The sequence below is a fragment of the Sminthopsis crassicaudata genome, chromosome 1, assembly GCF_048593235.1.
Source record: "Sminthopsis crassicaudata isolate SCR6 chromosome 1, ASM4859323v1, whole genome shotgun sequence".
NCBI classification, from domain to species: domain Eukaryota; kingdom Metazoa; phylum Chordata; class Mammalia; order Dasyuromorphia; family Dasyuridae; genus Sminthopsis; species Sminthopsis crassicaudata.
In genome coordinates this window covers 137185879-137194033 of record NC_133617.1, presented here as the reverse complement: position 1 = coordinate 137194033, position 8155 = coordinate 137185879, and positions in this window count along the sequence as shown.

Below are 8155 nucleotides of genomic sequence, written 5' to 3'. Positions count from 1 at the left end.
AAGGGATTAGAGAATTTTTTACTTATCTTCCCATTTGCAATGGAACATCACTCTCCAGTATAACAGCATTTGGCAGTATCCTAAATTGGAAGCAGAGAACAGATTGGATATAATAAAGGAAGTACCATGTAATTTAGTAGGGAAAACGTTATGAGAACCTTATGAAGACAAAAAAGGGACTTTCATGATTAGTGATTTACTACATTACTATAATATTCATTATAAGACGGAGTTCAACCTGGAGTCTGTATATACTCATGGAAAAGTGTGTCATAGACAAAAGAGACTTTTACTAACTTTTCTTAATATGTCACCTTAGTAAATATCCCTTTCTAAAAGAGCTAATTAAATCTGTCTGACTATTTAATAATCAACTAACAACAATCATAGGGAGAAAAACTCTAGTGGGGGCTCATGAATCACAACATTTAAAAGACAACCCTTCCCCAAACTTGAATACTAAGTAGAGATATAATAGCCATGACTTGGGAATCTGACTCATCAATATGAGTAGTAATTGGAATAGTCACCATGGTATATGAACAATATGTAGTATAAATGTCTTTGTAAAATGTTACATAAAGGTAATGGTATAGATTAAAAGTAACCTAACAAAGGGCAGTACAAGGTATAATGAATATAAAGAAAATTTGGCATAAGACCAAGGTCATCCTAAGAGTATATGAAACTGGAAGGACAAGAACAAAGAGAAAAATGGAACAGCTCTAACTACATTCTTGTAATAAATTACTTTCATCATTCAGACTGGTGGAACTACCATATTTAGATTCTAACCACTCAGTCTTCAACATGTTATATGAGAGTGGAAATGGCTGTTAAAAAAAAAAAAAAAAAGACAAAGAAGGGAAGAGTAATTGAACCAGATCAAGTAAACAAAGAAGAAATTCTTATTAGGATTAACACAGTTTTGAAACTATGGAAGGATTAATTTTCAAGCATTTGAAAGAAAGGAAGTTGCTGAATGATTAAAAGAAAACCAAAAACAAAAGTCATAATTAAGACATCAAAAACTACCAATACACCTGCCTATTTATTGACTTGTATAAAATCAGTGCAGTAATAATACACACAGGTTTCAAGAAAATATAAGACAGGAACAAGCAGGTTTCTGCAATTCATTTATTATAATAGATCACATTTTCCCTGTCATACAATTCATAAAAGATCAAGAGAATATGGAATTCTGCCGTAGTCATAGTTCATTGATTACTTTTAAACAGTATTACAGAGTAGAGCAAAGATATCTTTCATACAAATGTTTAAAAATTTTTTTTGATAATTACACTCACACAAATAACGACTATTTCTCTCAATATCAAATAAATATAAAACAGATATGTATGTTCACTAAATATTCTCTATTATCACTACAGTTGCCTAAATGTGAGAGATTCCATAGTGAAAGATGTGACTTTCAGATGTTCCTGTTTGCAAATGACCCTGTAGTAATTGCATTCTGCCTCAGAATGCCAGAGATCAATTAATATATTTATCAATCAATAAGCATTTATTAAGTGCCTATTATAGGCCAGGCATGTACAAGGCTCTAGAGACACAAAGATAAAAGTGAAATACTTCCAGTATTCAAGGAGTTAACAAATGGCGACAGATATCATGAATATAAATGGGAACAGGATAGGCATTGGACACATGATTTCTTTAATATGTGAAACTCCTAGATGAGGAAGAACTCTATCTATGCAGGTTGTTATCTTCTCTGAAACCTAAAGTCTTGGCTTTGTGCTACTGGGCAAATCACTTAATTTCTTAGTGACCTTGGCAGCTCTCTAAGACTTGTATCCAAATATGACTTCAACTTTAGATATCCATCCACTATACAACATTGCCTTTCTGAATATACACAGGTACATGTCTCTCTGTAGGCGTATGCACATACAAAACAGATGCTAGATGATTTGATGTTGAAGGCACCAGCAGGCCTTATGTAGAAAGCAGGGATTGAGCTTTGAAGGAAACTAGGATTCTAAGAAATGGAGGTAAGGAAATAGAGCATCATAGGCATAGGGAACGGTCAATTCAAAACCCCAGAGGGAAGAGTTTGAATGTGAATAAGCAACAGTAAGAAGACCAATTTAACGTTCATGAAGGAGAGTAATATTTAATAAGGCTGCAAAGGTAGGTTTGGGTCAGTTTATGAAAGACTTTAAATGCTGAATAGAGGGATTTATATTTAATTTTATAATTAATAGGGAGTCACTGAAGTTTATTCACTAAGGGAATGACATGGTCAGCCATGCTTAAGAAAAATCATTTTAGCAGCTGTGTGGAAGATGGATAGAAGTAGAGCATTATTTGATGTAGAGAGATGAATTGTGGGGGGCTCTAGCTCAGGAAGGAAAGGATGAGGGCTTGAACCAGGGCTTTGAGTGAAAAGAAGACAGATCTGAGAGATGTCATGAAAGTAAAAATGATAAAATTTGATGAAGTATTGGGTGGATATTTGAGATGAATGAAAGTGAGGATTCTAGAATAACACTGAGATTGGAAAATTTGAAGGATGGTGGTATTTTGAACAGAAATGAGGAAGTTTAAAAAAGAGATGGGAAAGATAAGTTGAATTGGAGATGTCTACATCCAGTTCAAAATGTGCAGTGGACACTTGATAAAGTAACTCTATATCAGGAAAGAGTTGAGGGTTAGAACTATGGATCTAGGATTTATCTGTATAGAGACTCCTGAACTTATCAAAGTTGATGAGGTCACCAATTGAGAAAGTATAGAGAGGAAAAAGAAGAAGGTCCAGGGCATAAACTTGAGAGCATTCTGCAGTTAATGCTCATCTGGATAAAGATCTAGCAAAGACAGTCAGACAGGTAAGAAATGAAACAAGAGAGTATTGTCATGAAAATGCAGAGATGGGATAGTATCTAGGAGGAAAGGCTAGCCAACAGTGCCAGATCCTGCAAAGAGACCAAGAAAGAAGAGAACTGTGAAAAGATCATAAGATTTGGCAATTAAGAAATCATTGTTAAATTTGGAAGTAGTAGTTTCAATTAAATAATGAGAAGTGAAGTCAGATTGCAAAGTTTAGACAAGTGAGAAGAGAAGAAATGAAAGGAATGTAGAAAGCATTTTTTCTAGGATTCTGGCTGAGAAACAGAAGAGAATGATAAGAATTGACTTATAAAGGAAGTAAGATCTAGTGAGGGTTTTTGTTTTTTAAAGACTGGGAAAACATGGATATATATCAGATATAGAGCCAATAAAAAAGGAGACTATTAGAAAGGAAGAAGATATGATGGAGGGGGTAATGTGCTGGAAAAGACAGGAGGAAATGAAATTAAGGATATTTGTAAAGGAGTTGGCTTTGTTAGAAGGCTCACCTCTTCATTAGACAACTAGAATAAAGGAAAGAAGGGAGATGATATCAATAAAGGCACTGTGAGATAAAGAAAAAAGAGGGAGCTCATGGTGAATGGCCTGTATTTCTAATTGATTGTATATATATGTATACACTACACACACACACACACACACACACACACACACATATATATACTGTACACATAAATATAATTTTATCTCATTAAATAACAAAAATTTTGTAAGGAACTTAGCACAGTACCTGGTACATATTAGGCATCATATAAATGCTATCTCAATTATGATTTTATTATTGCTAGTAGTAGTAGTATTACTACTGGTAGTTGTAGTAAGTAGTAGTAATGCTGCTGGTGGTGATGATAATGATAGGGATGTGTGCAAGTAGATTGTAGCACATTGTGAAGACATACCAAAAAATGGGTCAAAGCTATTATTCAGGAAATGATTGGAAAAGAACACATCTCAATTATTTAAGAAATGGATGGCCCAAATATTACAAAAGGTTTCTAGGATACAGACTTTGTGTGTCAGATCAAAAGGAGAACACAGAAAAAAAAATTTCGCATAATGAAAATACAAGGGTGGGTTTTGAACTTTACTGTTAAAGGAGGTACCTACATAAATGAAAGCACAGACAGGCTAAATACTGAAGCTTTTATAAGTTTTTATAACATCTCTGCAGTTCCTTAGTGCATAATAATCAGGAATACTAACCAGTCCATTATATCATAAAATGCGAAATTTATGTAAAGGGAGCTTGACCAATAGAACCTCTATACAATAGGAGCGTTGTAGTGTCTTACTTGCTGGCAAACCATATAGGAGAGGATGGGGGAACCTCTTTCTGGAAAGGCAAAGTGATATGTAGTGAAAAAGCCCTACTCCCTAATCTGGAGTATACAGACATCCTGTAACTAGTTCTGATCATGTAACGTGGCAAAGAGGACACATTCAAAAATCACTAACCATCTAAATTTCTTTCTCTTTCCTGTCTGCCTGTGTTCAATCGAGAAGGCAATAACTGATATAAACTTTTTGGTAGGAGGTCTTAATTTCTTCACTTTAGCCACCACCATGTGGGTCATGAATGCATGGCCCTACTGTTGATTATGTCTGTTTTATTTCTCCTTTTTATTTTTATGTGGAGCATTAGCAATGGCTACAATCTTGTCTTTCAACAGGAGGAAAAATTTTCTCACTTTAAAATTAGTGGGGAAGAATGAGAAAAATGAGCCATCAGAGTCTGAGAGAGGGGGTATGATCCATGCCAGTTTCTGTAGCCAGGCAAGATGGTGAGGAAGGAAGTCCTTAGCAACTTGTTTGATGCAGCATGGATCGAAAGCAGGATGGAGGGAGCTAAAGTGATTCATCTGTTGGCTATGATGAACTCAGCTGGTGAAATTTCTGGGGAAAATACTATATAGAAACATGTCTAGTTTGAACCTACTCTCCCCAGAAACTGAGTTAGTATAGGGCAGATTATGCTTCCAAGTGTTGGTAGGATTTATTGTTGTTCCTTCATTTCAGTCATTTCCAACTTTTCATGACCCCATTCGGGGTTTTCTTGGCAAAAATACTGGAGCAGTTTACCATTTCTTTTCTCTGGGTCATTTTACATATGAGGAAATGGAGGTAAATGGGGTTTAGTGACTAGAGTCTGAGTTAAGGGAATTGATTTACAATTTCTATTCTTCCTTTTTTTCAGTAAATATCTTTCTGCAAATACTAATGATAATTGGTTAAATGAAATTTGAGTCAGTAATCCCTAACAGTTAATCTTGGAGAGAACTCACTGGGATATGGTCTCAAACCAACAACAATAGAGGAGCATCTCCCTGCCTCCTCAGAGGTACTCTTAGAACTCTAAGAGGATGATAGAAGTAGTCTTGTGGCAATCCCCCAACCCCTTCTCCCCTTTTACGGTATAGCTATAGAAAGTACATTTCAACAATTAATCAAATATTAAGCACATATTCTGTGATAGACCTAGAGGAAATTCTAGACAAAAAAAAAAAAAAAGCCTTCAAAGTGTTTAAATTAATTAGCATTCAATTTAAATCAATTCTACAAGCATTTATTAAGTGTCTAGCATAAATTAAGTTCTGTAAATTCAAGGAAACAATTCTAAATCTCAAGGAATTTGCATTTGACTGGGAAGAAATAATCAATACACAGATCAAAGAATAATAACTCTTGCCTTGGAACTCGAGAAGCCATCTAATCCAACCCCCAGATTTTAAGGATGAGGGAATTGAGGCTAAGGAGATTCAGTAATTTACCCCATGCCACAGAGAAGATAGTGTCAGAGGTGGGATATGAACGAAGAATTAGTACTCTTCCCATTGTACCATGATGACACAAATGAGCAAAGATAAAAAGAAATACAATGTGATTTCAGGGGAGGATTAGGAAAGGCCAGGTGACACCTGAGTTGTTCTTTGAAGGAAGATAGAGAAACTATGCATTAAAGATGAGCAGGAAATATGTTCTAGACATGGAGAATTAGTTACATATAACTAGAAGACAAAAGATAGAAGCTAGCAATCAACATAATTTGACTGGAATGGAGAGGATATATATATATATATATCATATATGGCACCCATTTATTTAATATATTTAAGTGTATATATTTATATATTTAAGTATAAATCAACTTATACTATTTGAGTATAAATATATATTTAAATGTAAATCAACTTTTTTCTAATAAAGTATCTGGACATTTTACATTTAAGACCATGGTTTCTGAAAATTTACAGGAAGTGTTCAGGATTCAGCAGAAAGGCACAGGATAAGCCCTCCAATGATTGTCTGTTAGTTTCACTATCTAAGATACTCACTCCAAAAACTGGGATTTCATATGGGAACTTAGACAAAACTTTCATAATTTCAGATAGCTTGCTATTATAAAAGCACATCCTTTTTTTTTTTTTTTTTTTAAAAACACATTCTCTCCTGATAAAAACTATATGGCTTTGAATCATGAAAGAATCAAAATTATAGTTGACCTTCAAAGAACAAAGGACAATAGATGCTGTTCAAATGCTGAAACAGTATTTATAAATTATTTAAAGGAACATGTGTATAGAAAAATATAGATAGACAGGGGTAAGAAACTGAACAAGATGTGGATAGGTTCCAATATGTACAGTGAAAAAGTACTTATTATTCTAACAAAGTATCACTGTGGGGGAAAAATATTGAGTTTCAATATTTCTTTGCCTCTAAATGTAATCAATCAATTGACAAGCATTTATTAAGTAATCATTCCAGAAAAGCTAAAACACAATCCCTCACTTCAAGGAGCTTACATTTTAATGGAGAAGACGAGTCAAAAATATTGCACAAAAAAAATTTAAATTTTTCTTGAAAAAAATTATTGTAGGCAGCTATTTGGCCCTGTGAATAGAATACTGGACCGGGAGTTAGGAAAACCTGAATTCAAATCCAGCCTCAGACACACACACACAACTTATATGTGTGTGTGTGTGTGTGTGTGTGTGTGTGCAGGTAAGTTACAAACCTCTATTTCTCTTAGTTTCTGTAGAATGAGGATAATAATAACACATCTCCCAAGGTGGTTGTTTGTTAATAAATATTTATTAAGTGCTTACTATATGCCTGCCTGAATAAAGGTCTAAGGGTACAAAGAAAAGCAAAAGACAAGGAAGTGACAAGCTTACAATAGGGAAAACAACACTAATAAATACAAATATACCAATATAGGACAAATTGGGAATAATAAATCAAAGAAAGGTACTAGAATTAAGAAGGATGGGAAAATGCTTCCTGGAGAAGGGAGGATTTTAGTGGGAATTTAAAGGAAGCCAGGAGACCAGGATGAGGAGGAAGAATGTTTCATTCATGAGGGATAGCCAGTGAAAATGTTAGGAGTCAGGAGATGGAAAGGTAGAATAAGGAGATCAGTGCTACTAGATAAGAGTAAAGGAGGCATAAAATTCAAAAAGACTGAAAAGGCACAGAGGGGCAGATTATGAAGGACTTTGAATGTCAAAAAGAGGATTCCATATTTGATCCTAGAGGTAACAGGGAGCCACTAGAGTTTATTAAATATGGGAGTGACATGTATTTTAGGAAAATCATTTTAGCATCTGAATAGAGGAGAAACTGGAGTGGGGAGAGACTGGTGGCAGTCCCTCCAACCAGCAGGCTACTGCAATAATTCAGGCAGGAAGTGATGGATGACTTGCCTTAGAATGGGGGCAGCATCAGAGGAGAGAAAGGGGCATAGTAGACAGACCTTGGCAGGCAACAGGCTTTGGCTACAGATTGGAAATGGGAAATAAGGGCAAGAGAGAGTGAAGAATTAAGAACACTTGAACTGAAAAGGGTTTAAGGGGTAAAGATGAGTTCCACTTTGGTCATGTTGAGTTTGAGACATGTCTATAAGACATCCAGTTTGAGATGTCTAATGAGCAGTTGGATATGTGAGATTGGAGAACCAGCAGTGAGATCCAGCGAAGGAGACTGAGCAGGAGCAGTTAGATAGGTAAAAGAACCAGAAGAGAAGGAAGTAAGAAAATGTAGAGAAAGAGAGCATCAAATAGAAAAGGGTGATTTATAGTGTCAAAGTTGCAGAGGTCAAGAAGAATGAATACTGAGAAAAGGTCATGAATATTAGAAGAGTTTCAGTTGAATGAGGTTAGAAGCCTTGTATCATGAAGATAAAATGAGATAATATTAGTAAGGTGCTTACAAACCTTAAAGCACTATATAAATTCTAGCAGCTATTACTTAATTTGCTAAACACAAAATAACCTGAGGA